The sequence below is a fragment of the Plecotus auritus genome (genome assembly GCF_963455305.1).
Source record: "Plecotus auritus genome assembly, chromosome: 1".
NCBI lineage: Eukaryota > Metazoa > Chordata > Mammalia > Chiroptera > Vespertilionidae > Plecotus > Plecotus auritus.
Genome location: NC_137770.1, coordinates 104,300,188 through 104,314,834, shown reverse-complemented (window position 1 = coordinate 104,314,834; position 14,647 = coordinate 104,300,188).

Genomic DNA, 14,647 nt, shown 5'->3' with positions numbered 1-14,647 from the left:
AACTCAAATGTCATGCCACATTTCATTAAAAAGGATAGATTACCAACAAACTTACTTTTTATTAATTGAGAGATAATTAACATATAGTATGTTAGTTTCAGATTTACAACATAATGATTTGATATATACATTGCAAAATAATCACCACAATAAGTCTAGTTAACATCTATCACCATAAATATTTTAAAAAATTCTTATGATGAGAACTAAGTTTTAAGATATACTGTCTTAGCAACTTTTAAATATACAATACAGTATTATTAACCATAGTCACACTATTCTAAGTCAGGCTGGTAGTTCAATATTCCTGCTTCTTTTTATATATATATATATATTCTTATGCTACCCAAACAATACCAAGACTCAAGACTCGATGCTCCCTGTGAACCCCCAGTACCAGAAAACGAAGTTTCAAGCTCTGATGGATCCATCTTAGCATAAGAGTTCACCATCACTACGCAACCAGGCTCCTGGAAACTGAAATACCAGCTACTTTCACTACTGAGCTTGGAGCTTCTAATATAATATTGAGTAAAGTTCAATCAGTAATTCCAATCATCAGGATGAACCCTTTGGTTAAACAATTGATTTATTCCAGGGCCAATACCTGAACTTCTAGGTTTCATTAAATATCATCCTTATATTATTATTTTTTATATATATTTTATTGATTTTTTACAGAGAGGAAGGGAGAGGGATAGAGAGTTAGAAACATCGATGAAAGAGAGACATCGATCAGCTGCCTCCTGCACAGCCCCTACTGGGGATGTGCCGGCAACCAAGGCACATGCCCTTGACCGGAATCGAACCCAGGACCCTTCAGTCCGCAGGCCGACGCTCTATCCACTGAGCCAAACCGGTTTCTTCATCCTTATATTATTTTTGTGCTGATCCATAAGTGATGTGCTTTCCTTCTACCAAATTCCTATCATGGTCCACTTGATTGACTTGGGTTTTCCAACCCAGCACCCAACATTCATATGTGGTTTAGAAGGTATGTAGGTTTTTGTAAATGTATTTTAGATATACTTGTTCTATCTTTCCCACTAGATGGTAAACAACTTAAAGGGGGCGGAAGGTGTGTGTCTTTATTTATTTTGTATCTCCTCACAACATCCAACTCAGAACTCTGTGTAGAAAAAGTATTTGAGAAAGGCTATTTAACTAGGTTATTTTATAGAATGTGGTAGAACCTAAACGGAGGTAAGAATGTGCCTTACACATGCCTTAGCACAGAACGAAGATGTTCTCTCTTTACAGATTGAACATCCATCCAAAAGCTAATGTTGTTTTAAGTTTCTTTTTTTGTTGTTTTTTTTTGAGAGCATAAAGTATACAGATGTTTCTTTATTTGCTATGGAGTCATATCCTGATAAAACCATTGTAAGTTGAAAATATCATAAGTCAAAAATGCATTTAATACACCTAACCTACCAAACATCATAGCTTATCCTAACCTACCTTAAACATGCTCAGAACATTTATATTTGCCTACCATTGTGCAAAATCATCTAACACAAAGACTATCTATACTAATGAAAGGGTAATATGCTAATTACACCAGGTCGACTGGACATCTTTTGGACATCCGACTTCCTTCCGGATAAAGCCACAGTGGCAGAGGCCAAGGCAGAGGCAGTTAGGGGAGATTAGATTGGCAGCGGAGCAAGCAGTTAGGGGCAAGATCAGGCCATCAAAGGGGAGCAAGCAGTTAGGGGCATGATCAGGCAGGCAGGGGAGGGCAGTTGGGGGTGATCAGGCTGGCAGGCAGGTGAGCGGCTAGGAGCCAGCAGTCCCAGATTGTGAGAGGGATGTCCAACTGCCAGTTTAGGCCCAATCCCACAGGGTCCCAGATTGGAGAGGGTGCAGGCCCGGCTGAGGGACACCCCCCATGCATGAATTTCGTGCACTGGGCCTCTAGTTTTATAATAAAGTGCTGAATATCTCATGTACTTTATTATACATATTGCCTTCTCATCGTTGTAAAGTTCAAAAATTGTAAGTTGAACCATTGTAAGTCGGGGGCCATTTGTACACAGAACCAGTCTCTTGTAAATGGCCAACAGGCTGCACCAGTGAAGGTTACCCAGAACATCAACAAAAAACTAAGACTTTAACCATTACGTTCTGAGTAGCTCCAGGATACACGATTAGCAGGTAAAAAAAAATGTGTCATTGGATGATACAACCAGTTCTTATCTCTAAACACTAATCCCAGCTTGAGAACTAAACTGACAACCATTGAAATTTAAGTTCTCATTTCCATAGTGCAACCCTTACAAGCTACATTTTCTCCTAAATAGGACTGAAGCTTGAGGCTGGATGGGTCCAGTGTCACATACCCAAACTTCCCCCCACCCACCCCCATGAATTTCATACCATCAAGAGAGAAATGAAAACAGAAGTCTGTATTTTAAACATTATTACATAAATCTGAGCTTAAAATTATGCACTTTGTTCCGCCAACTCTGTTTCCACACTGAGATGTCTTGTGCTCTTTTCCAACATGAATATTATTATCCTACTGTGCTACATCTCAAATCTAGAAATATCAGAAGCTCATCAGTTAAGTTTTTAACTTAACTATCTACCATTTACTCAGTTTTCTGTGTGGGATACAGACAGCATCACATGGCCATGAAGGATTAGTCACTAGATTAAATATAATATGTAGTAAATAAACACTCAATACTTTTAGTAATAAGAACAAGAAATTTATTTTAATCTCATTTTGGCCAGGAGCTGCTTCCTAATTGTCCTCTATTTTTTTTTTTCAAGTGGTTAACAAGGATCAGTTTTTTGTTTTTTGTTTTTATTGATGTTAGAGAGGAAGAGAAAGAGAAACATCGATGTGAGAGAGAACATTGATCGATTGCCTCCAGCACACACCCTGACCAGGGACAGAACCCATAACCTAGGTATGTGCCCTGACCAGGATTCAAACCCACTATCTTTTTATGCATGGGGAAATTCTCTAACCACTTAGCAACACTGGCCCTGGCAAAGACCAGTTTTGAATAACCCACAGCAAGTCAGTGGCAGTCTAGAACTTGAACTTGGATTATTGGAAATATCCCTCTGCCTCTACGCCACAAGAGGACAATAAATCATGCAAACAGCAGATAGCTTGATGCTCCCTTAGTCCTGTGCCAATAAGACAACAAAGGTTGAGTGTTTATTCTTATTCCCCAGCCAATTTTTTTTTTCTTTTGGTAATTTTATTCCAGCCTATCTGTTAATAAACAACTGATTTTAGAACATTGCATGATCTTGGTGTGAACACTGTGGAGTGTTAAAGAATTGCTTATGGTTTGATAATTGTTTTTACGGTGTGTTTGGGCATATCACATAGTTTACTTCATAAACATCCCAGTGTGAACTTAATTAGGTTCTGGTGAGAAGTAGCAACACTCAAGAAATAGATTAATTACTGCAACCAACTTGGTTCTTGGCTCCTGCAATTTAGATTTAGATTACTAGAAATACACTCAGTTGCACATACTGTCAAATACTGTATTTCAGTGTTTGTTCATAAAATGTAATTTGAAATGCATGTAGGATGATACAGCCTTTTTGTAAAAGGAAGTTATTATCTGTGATAAAAGCAGTTGTTGACATTAGAAATGCAGATGCAATGATCCAGAAGGGAAATTTAATAAAAAGAAAACAAATGTAGCAGGAAAATGGGGGTTAACAATATGGGAAAGTGAAGCCAGATGTGGCTACAAATTTCTGCCTACAGGCAAAACCTGGATTTCTGGTTTTCAGATGGGCCATCCATGGCTACTGGTGCAAAATATGGTTTTCAATTTAGAAAACGAAAATGGATTATTCCATTCATGGGGCTTGCTATGCAGGACCCCCGTATGAATGTGCGTTTGTTCATTCCTAAGAGCTGTTCCTTTGGTGTCTAAGATGTATTGCCTGTTGGTTTGCACATTGCCAGCCTTCATACCCATCACTCCCTCATCAGATGTCCTCCAGCAGGCCCCACAGTAGTCTAATGAACTGGCTTTAATTATATTCCCAGTAGAGTTGCAAAGATAAGAGACCATACTGCAGGAACTACACTTCAATATGTTTTACTAGGCTCAGACAATCTGCTAAATGTTTGATTCTTTAAACGAAATCCACTGAAAAGGTATCTTCTATCCACATTCGTGCAGTTTTCATCCTGGAAATTATTATCATGGATCACCACCAGTATCCTCTGAGACTCATAGTATATCTTCCTGATGCTCACCAAAGCAAGTTACTATGGGGCACTCAGCTGCTGGTCTTGGTGCTGTTTGGGGCTAATGTTTTTAGTATTTCCTGTTAAGACAAATGTGTTTTTCAGCTTGTGTTTTACCCTAGGCTGTCTATGGAAGTTATCTTTCCTTAATGTCCAAAATAATTCCATGCCTATGCAAATAACAGAAAATTCATAGATCTTCCCAAAGGTGGTTGTTAGGCACAAATTTAAATGTATAACTGGACTCTAAGAGTTTACTTGAGTTCAGCTTTTGGGTTAGGGATTCATTCTAAAACCCAGGGAGGATATATTAGAAGCATCAAAGGAAAGTCAAGTTTTCTGAGATATTTTTAGTACAAGTACAACCCTTTCAAGACGGAAACTTTTGATAGTTTTCCAACCTTAAGCATAATTTAGCAAACCATGCAACAATAATGTCCATTCAGGTTTGTAAATTCCTATCACTCAAGACAACCCATAATCTTGAGTATCACAGAGTCCTGCCTTTTTCCTTCTTCTCTTCCTAAGTAAATTGCTGGGAGACTCAAATTATAATGGAACTAATGAGTATGAAACCTGTGGGTGGTGTGGAAATACTTGGTCCTGCCTCAAACCCACAAAAATTCCAGAAGGAAGGCAGCACCCAAGGGTGTGCACAGGATGTTATAGAAAACGGACTGACCATGAGATCCAGAATGACTTGCTAAATTTCCTAGATATGTGTGTCCAATAGCACAGAAATGTTTCTAATAACATGTTTCTCACAACAGTTGAACATTTCTTCAAGTTTTATCATGAATATATTTGAAAACAACAATAGTCACATTAATAGAAATGGCACATGGAAAGATCAACCTAGGTTGTTTTTTAAAAATATCCAGGTTAGACAGTCTAAGAAAGTTTAGACTCTTAAAGAAAGTTTTCTAATCAATATTAGGCAGTACCCAATTATTAATTGAGACCCATGCCCTGAGGGGGTCCTATGTTGAAACTCTCAGTCCTAGGACAGTGGTAGGCAAACCGTGGCTCGCAAGCCACATGCAGCTCTTTGGCCCCTTGAGTGTGGCTCTTCCACAAAATACCACGGCCTGGGCGAGTCTATTTTGAAGAAGTGACATTAGAAGAAGTTTAAGTTTAAAAAATTTGGCTCTCAAAAGAAATTTGGCTCTGTTGACTAATGAGTTTGCCGACCACTGTCCTAGGAGAATCCAGAGCTAGATTTTTGGGCCAGTTATTACCTCCCAGCCCTCCCTCTGCTGATGAGATTGGCAGCCCCACAAGAGCAAGCATGCATGGGGCCAGCTGGTAAAATTTGGGCCAAATCGTAACCTTATAGTAGGTACTTTCAGAATCTGAGTATGAACATGTAACCATTTATTTTAAAGGGTTTCAAAACTGCAGGATGTTAAATAAATGAGTATTTAAGAAGATTTGGAAGAAGCAGATGTTAATATCAATTTCAAAGATGTTCAATAAATTTATATGTGATGATGTTGTACTAGTTGTGATAAAAAAGATAATTGGATAGATAGATTATATAGATAGATAGATAGATAGATAGATAGATAGATAAAGATAGATAGATATAGATTTTCTTATTACAACAGGAATACATGAATATAATATAAAATTTTAGAAAAAACATATACAAAAAGGAAAAAAATTATTGTCATCCTTAATCTTAACACAACAGAGGTAACCAATGTTAGAATTTTGGTGTATTTTGTTTATTCCTTTATTTTTATTATTCCTTTATTTATTTAGCATCTTTTATGGGCCAGAGACTGTGGATGTTCTTTCTGTCCTTTCTTTGTCTGTACATAAATATGCACATTTTTAAAATATGAAATTATTTTACACATTGGATTTTAGTCTGCGTTTTACTAATAAGAATGTTTTCATCATCTATTTTACACCATTTTAATAGTTATATACTACTAGAGGCCCAGTGCACGAAATTCGTGTACGGGTGCGGTCCCTAGGCCTGGCAAGTGATCAAAGCGCGAGCATCTGGCGTGGAAGGGCAGGTCCCAGCTGACCTCTGGGCCCTGGGCAGCACCTGGGTCCCAGGACCCCTGTGCCGGCCCCTCTACCTGCATCACTGTGCCCAAGTCCCCACATGGAGGTGCCGTGAGCATGGCTGGACGCCGTGGGCCGGGGCACAGTGTGGGCCTCTGGGCCGCCAAGCGGTGCCACACAGAAGCCAGGCAGGCAGCATGCTCTCTCTCAGCTGGCCTCGCAGACTGCCTCCTGCGCAAACCCACAGGGAGCCCGACCAGCCCCTGTGGTCCCGGCGGCTGTGGCCTGGCTCACCCAAAAGAGGCCGCAAAGGTGCGGGGCGGGCTCCTCATGGGCTCCGGGCACCTGAGCACGGGGGCTTCCCTGGTGCATGAGCCCTGGCATCCCGGGGGCAGGGTAGCAGGGGGAGTGAGAGCAAGCTCGGCGGACACCCCACATTCTCACCACACCTCCATCTGGTCACCCCCAACCCCAGGTAGCTGGTGAGAGGTAGCAGCATGTCACTGACCCCACCATGTTCCACACTGCCCCCTGGTGGTCAACGCATGTCATAGCGAGCATCGAACTCCCAGTAGAACTTCCGGTCGAGGGGACAATTTGCATATTAGGCTTTTATTATATAGGATTCCATTATGTATGGATGTAACAAAGCTTGTTTTTTAAAAAATCATTATCAAGCATATGCCTTTCATGTAATTTATATAAAGTACTGTGCTACATGGAAATTTTTACACACATTAATGATGGTTTTTACAATTATACATTCTTATACATAAACCTATTACATCTAAGAACAAATTTGTTTCAGAATTTTTCAAACATTGCCAAATTAGCCACCACTTATATTTTACATTCCCACCAACAATTTGTGATTTCTCATAGTCTTTCAAGTTTATAATTTTTAAAATGTTGTTAGTTTCTAGGTACACATGGCACATTGTTTTAAGTCACAGTGTTGTTGTTTTTTAAACATATTTGTTTTATTTTTAATCCTCACCTGAGGATATTTGTTTTTATTAATTTTAGAGAAACAGAAAGGAAGAGAAAGATTTAAGTGAGAAACATCAATTGGTTGCCTCCCGTACACCCCTGGCCTGGGATTGAACCCACAACCTAGGTATGTATGCTGACCAGGAATCAAATCCACAACCTTTTGGTGTACGGACGACACTCCAATTGGCTGAGCCACCAGCCGGGGCTCACAGTGTTTTAATTATTAGGAAAACTGAACTTTTTCTCATTTGGATAGCATGTTGCTTCAATCAACAGTAAAAGATACTTATTGAGTGCCTACTATGTTACAGACCAGTTTTAGGCACTGTGAAAGAAGTGATTTGCAGATCATGCAAAGAATAATAAAATACCAGGCAATATAATATGAAGAAAACAAGGCTTACAAGGGATAAGTATTTCAAGAGCTTTGATATGGAAAAGAAGTGAGACTGGATGCATTTTTTTCTTCATTTTTTTAACTTTTTGTTCTGTGTATATACTATATGTCAAAAAATACATATAGCATACATGTGCATTTTAAAGACTTATAATATTAAAATGAATTAAACAAATGCCCATGTATTCATTATCCAGCTTAAGAAACAAATGTGTATATTATCCTGAAGCCCTATGAATGCCTCAACCCAGACACATTCCCCATCTTCCTTCTAAAAGGTAACTGCTGAGTTTTATGTAAATCACTCAATTTTCTTTATAAATTTTACCAGATATTAAAGGTATTCCTGAATAACATACTGTTGAGTTTTGCCTGTTTTGAATCACATATAACTTCTTCCACAATTTAGTTTTTTGTTTGTTTTGTTCTATTTTGGTTTTGCATACACTGTATTTTACTTGATCTATGTTGATTATAGGTTTTTTATTTCCACTGATATAAAGTCTTCCATTACTTACTATTCCCCAATATACTTACTCATAATGCTGTCAGTGTACATTTAAATTTAAGTTGTTTTCTTTTTAGAGTTATCACAATGTTGCTATGAATAATTCTATACATGTCTCCCAATCAAAAAGTGCAAAAGTTTCTTTAAGATATATATTAACATGAAATTGTTCTTTTTGTTAAGTCAAAAGTAGTTGAATTACTGGTTTGTAGGATACGTGTGTGTTTAGTCTAATCCCCTAATAAGATGTTTTCTAAAATGGCTTCACCAACTTGTACACTAGTAAATACAACAGTATTTGAATGTTCCTTTTGTTCCACACTCATGCCAACACTTAGCATTGGCACAATTTAATTTTGGCCAATCTTGAAAGTATATGATGATACCTCATTGTGGTTTTTCCTAAGGAATAATGAGATTGAGCATTTTTCATGTGTTTATTAGCCTTTCATGGTCTCTTCTATATCTTGCCTGTTCATATTTTCTGCTCTTTTTTAATTGGGGTATTTACCATTTCTTTATTCTATATAATAAAGAGGTAATATGCAAATTGACCATCATGCCCTTGCACAAGATGGCCGCCCCCATGTGGTCACAAGATGGCTGCCACAAGATGGCCAGCAGAAGAGGGCAGTTAGGGGTGACCAGGCTGGCAGGGAAGGGCAGTTAGGGGTGACCAGGCTGGCAGGGGAGGGCAGTTAGGGGCAATCAAGCTGGCAGGGGAGCAGTTAGTCATCAATCAGGCTGGCAGGGGAGTGGTCAGGGGGTTATCAGGCTGGCAGGCAGAAGCAGTTAGGGGCAATCAGGCAGGCAGGTAGGCAAGTGGTTGGGAGCCAGCAGTCCCGGATTGTGAGAGGGATGTCCGAGGGGTCCCAGATTGGAGAGGGTGCAGGCTGGGCTGAGGGACACCCCCTCCCCAGTGCACGAATTTCATGCACTGGGCCTCTAGTTAATTTATAAATGTTTGTAAGGATCTTCAAAATACTAATCCTTTGTCAGTTACATGTTGAAATATCCCAGACGGTGACTTGCTTTTTCACTCCCTCATTGGTGTCTTTTGAAGGACAGAGGTCTTAATTTTATTGTGATTGAATTTATCAATCTTTTCCTCTATTGTCTGTACCCTTTGTGCTTGTTAAAGAAATCCTGCTCTGTCACCAGAATCCTAAAGATATTCTCCTCTATTTTCTTCTACTAGTACATGTTTAAAATTTTGCCTTTCACATTTTGGATTTTAATCTACCTTGACCTCTGGATTCAGTATTGTCATTTGAATATGAACTATAAGACAGCTTTTCTGATTTTTCCACATGCACAACCAATCCAAACACCATTTGTTGGGTATTGCAGGTCAGTCATCTATTGGATTTCTGTGTTTGATAGGCCTTTCTGGGCTCTCTATTCTACCCCTCTGGTTACACTGAACTAATAGACATTATCTAATTGCTAAAACTTTATAAGGCTTGACATCTTGTAGATCTGTATATCCTGTCTTGGTTATTCTTATCAATTTACTCTTTCATTTAAATTTTAAAATCTGCTAATTAAATTCTTTAAAAAATTCCTATTGAAATTTTCATTAAAATTGTATTAAATCTGTAATTACTTGGGGGAGAATTGACTTTTTTTTTTAATCCTCACTCAAGGATATGTTTTTTTCATTGATGAGAGAGAGAGAGAGAGAAACATCGGCTGCTTCCTGTACATGCCCAGGGAATCGAAGCTGCAACCTGGGTATGTATCCTGACTGGGAATCAAGCCCGCAACTCTTGGGTGCACAGGACAATGCTCTAACCATTAAGCAAAACTGGCCAGAGCAAGAATTGATATTTTTATGGTAAATCTTTCCACCATGAATATGCTTATCTCTCCTTTCATTTAGTTTCCTTTATTATAATTGGGTACAATTATATGTTTCCACATAAAGGGCCAGCACAGAGCTTGTTAGATGTGTGCTGGTAATTCTCCCTTGCCCTCAGGAGATGAACTTTGTCTGGCATTACTTCCCCTAGGCATTTCACCCTGCCCACATCTTTCCAGTCATTAAACTGCAATGAGGATGCCAACTGTTTCTTGTAGAGACCCTAACTGACACAATAGTGCGTGTGTGTGCGCGCATGTGTGTGTGTGTGTGTGTGTGTGTGTGTGTGTGATTTCTCATAATTTGTTGATTTTTTTTTATTTCTACATGGAAAACCATATCACCTGCAAATAGTAATATTTGGGGTTTTTCCTTTCTGATCCTTACCCTTTTTCTGCTTGTCTTACTACACTGACTTGTCCTCCGGAGCAAAGTTGATTAGCAGTGGTACACTGGCCACCCTTTTATCCCTAACTATAAAGGAATTGCTTTTCATAATTTTCCATTAATAAGATGTTTGTTATAAATAAAGGAAGTTCCACCCTAAACCTAGCTTGCTGAGGTGTTATCCTAAATGGTTGATGAATTTCATCAAATCCTTATCTGAATCTATTATGGGTTTTTTCTTTAAACTATAAATATGATGACTTACATAACACATTTTATAGTGTTAGGTCAATTATTCCAGAAATAAATGCTATTTAATCATTGTTGCCTCCAGTTTGCTGATACTTTATTCAGGATTTCTGCCTCTAAGGTTCATGGGCCAGTTTGATCTGTAACTTTCCTTCCTACTAAAAGTCCTTGTCTGCTTTTGTAATCAAGATTGTATTAGTCTTATAATATGAGTGGGAAGTGTTCCCTCTTTTTCTACTCTTTAAAAGAGTTTGTGTAAGCTTGAAACTATCTGTTCTTTAAATATATAGTTGAAACTACTTGTAAAAACATCTTGGATTAGTGTTTAGTTTGTGGAATGATTTTTAGCTCGTGACTCAAATTCTTTTAAAATTATAGGATCCTTCAGGTGTCCATTACTTTTTAAGTCAGCTCAAATAATTTATAGTTTTCTAGGAATTTTTCATTTTCACCTAAGTTTTTCAGTATTTGACATCAACTTGATCAGAATATTCCCTTAAAATTTATCTCTGCTGCATCTGTACTTATGACCTTTATTCATCCTGATAGTATTTGTGGCTTCTCTTTTTTTCTTTTTTTTTTTTTTTAAATATATTTTATTGATTTTTTACAGAGAGGAAGGGAGAGGGATAGAGAGCCAGAAACATCGATGAGAGAGAAACATCGATCAGCTGCCTCCTGCACACCCCCTACTGGGGATGTGCCTGCAACCAAGGTACATGCCCTTGACCGGAATCAAACCTGGGACTCTTCAGTCCGCAGGCCGACGCTCTATCCACTGAGCCAAACCGGTTAGGGCTTCTCTTTTTTTCTTGATTTGTCTTGATAGAAGTTTGTCATTTTAAGCAACTTTGGCTTTGATAATTTTGTGTTTTGCTTTCTATTTCATGTATTTCTGTTCTTAATTTTTCTTTATTTTTACTATTTTGGGACTTACTGAGTCATTTCTCTTTTTCTATCTTCGTAAGATGGACACATAGCTAATTTCTTGTCAGCCTTCCTTCTTTTCTAATATAAGCATTTCAGACCATACATTTCACTTTAAGATACTACCTTAGGTATGCCTTCCAAGTTTTAATATATAGTGTACCTGTGTGTGTTATCATTCAGCTTTTAGCTATTTTTAATTTATATAATGATTTCTTCTTTGAGCCATAGGTCCTTTTCTTTCAATTTACAACTATATGAGGTTTCTTTAAGTTTATATTTTTGCTATGAATTTCTAATTTGTTTGTATTGTGGGCAGAGACTTTGAAATTTCTAAGCTAGTTTTATGACCTTGTTAAGTAATCAATTTTTTAATTAGCCTGTGTGTGCTTAAAAAGAATGTGGCCCTAGCCGGTTTTGCTCAGTGGATAGAGCGTCAGCCTGCAAACTAAAATGTCCCAGGTTCAATTTCAGGCAAGGGCACATGCCCAGGTTGTGGACTCAATCCCCAGTGGGGGGCGTGCAAGAGGTAGACAATCAATGATTCTCTCTCATCATTGATGTTTCTATCTCTCTCTCACTCTCCCTTCCTCTCTGAAATCAATAAAAAATAAATTTAAAAAGAATGTATATTTTCCAGTACTGGGGTTAGATATTTTATTAGTCCTTTTTCTTGTTTTTTGAGATAGGCCAGTAGTGCAAGGTCTTTTGGTTGATTATCTCCCACCCACCCATCCTTTGCTGCCTTCCCTCCAAGATTCCACATTCTGTTCCATGCTTCCATGTCTCTGGATCCACTCCATTCATTAGTTTATTTTGTTACTTAGATTCCACATATGAGTGAGATCATGTGACACTTGGCTTTCTCTGGCTAGCTTATTTCACTTAGCATAATGCTCTCCATCTCCCTCCATGATGTCTCAAAGGGTAAGAGATTCTTCCTTTTTTACTGCTGCATAGTATTCCGTGGTATAAATGTACCACAGCTTTTTTATCCACTCATCTACTGACGGGCACTTGGGCTGTTCCCAAATCTTACCTATTGTAAATTGTGCTGCTATGAACATAGGGATGCATATATTCTTTCTGATCGGTGTTTCTGGGTTCTTAGGATATATTCCTAGAAGTGGGATGACTGCATCAAATGGCAGTTCCATATTTAATTTTTTTAAGAACTCCATACTGTTTTCCATAATGGATGCACCACCAGTCTTCATTCCCACCAGCAGAGTACTAGGGTTCCTTTTTCTCCACATCCTCACCAGCACTTGTCATTTGTTGATTTATTGATGATAGCCATTCTGACAGGTGTGAGGAGATACCTCATTGTTGTTTTCATTTGCATATCTCTGATGATCAGTGACTGAGCATTTTTTCATATGTCTCTGTATGTCCACTTTGGAGAAGAGTCTTTTTAGGTCCTTTGCCCATTTTTTAATTGGATTGTTTGTCTTCCTTTTGTTAAGTTGTTTGAGTTTCTTTATATTTTGGATATTAACCCTTTATCAGATGTATCATTGCCAAATATGTTCTCCCATACATTAGGCTCCCTTTTTGTTTTGTTGATGGTTTCTTTTGCTGTGCAGAAGCTTTTTATTTTTATGTAGTCCCATTTGTTTATTTTCTCCTTAGTTTCCTTTGCCCTAAGAGATGTATTGGTAAATACGTTGCTACAAGAAATGTCTGAGAGTTTTCTTTTTTGTAGTGGCTTTATCTGGTTTTGGAATTAGGATAATGATGGCTTCATCAAAAAAGCTTGGAAGTGTTCCTTCCTCTTGGGTTTTTTGAAATAGTTTGAAGAGTATAGGTGTTAGTTCTTCTTAGAATGTTTGGTAAAATTCTCCTGTAAATCCATCCAGTCAAGGACTTCTGTCAGCTGGAAGTTTTTATTTTATTTTATTTTTATATATATATTTTATTGATATTTCACAGAGAGGAAGGGAGAGGGATAGAGAGCTAGAAACATCGATGAAAGAGAAACATCGATCAGCTGCCTCCTGCATACCTCCTACTGAGGATGTGCCCGCAACCAAGGTACATGCCCTTGACCGGAATCGAACCTGGGACCTTTCAGTCCGCAGGCCGACACTCTATCCACTGAGCCAAACCGGTTTCGGCTGGAAGTTTTTAAATTACTTCTTCAGTTTCATCAGTTGTTATTGGCCACTGAGGTTTTCTTATTCTTCCTACTTGCATTTTGGAAGATTGTACTTTTCTAGGAATATGTACATTTTGTCCAGGTTGTCCAGCTTGTGGGCATATAGTTGTTCATAGTATTTGCTTACAATTTTTTTTATTTCTGTGGTGTCCGTTGTTATATTGCCTCTTCCGTTTCTGATTTTATTTATTTGGGTCCTCTCTCTTCGTTTCTTGAAGAGTCTGGCTAGAGGTTCATCAATCTTGTTTATCTTTTCAAAGAACCAGCTCTTGGATTTATTGATCTTTTTAATGTTTTTTTATTCTCTATGCCATTTATTTCCAATCTGATCTTTATTATTGCTTTCCTTCTACTTCTTTGGGGTTTTCTTGCTGTTCTCTTTCAAATACATTTAATTGTAGGGTTAGATATTTTATTAGTCCTTTTTCTTTTTTTTTTGAGATAGGCCGTTAGTTTTATGAACTTCCCTCTCAGGACTGCTTTTGCTGTGTCCCATAGGTTTTGGGTGGCTGTGTGTTCATTTTCATTCGTTTCCAGGAAGTTTTTAATTTCTTGCTTGTTCTCATTGGTAACCCATTCATTGTTTAATAACGTGCTATTTAGCTTCCATGTATTTGACTGATTTTGAGTGTTTTTATTGTAGTTGATTTCTAGTTTCATGACACTGTGACCCGAGATGCTTGGTATTATGTCAATCTTCTTGAATTTGTTACCAACTTATTTTATGCCCTACCATGTGGTCTATCTTGGAGAATTTTCCTTGTGTGCTTGAGAAGAATGTACATTCTGTTGCTTTGAGGTGAAATGTTCTGTAAATATCAATTAGATCCACCTGATCTAGTGTGTCATTTAAGGCCTCTGTTTCCCTGTTAATTTTTGGAAGATCTATCCAGTGATGTCAGAGGGCTGTTGAA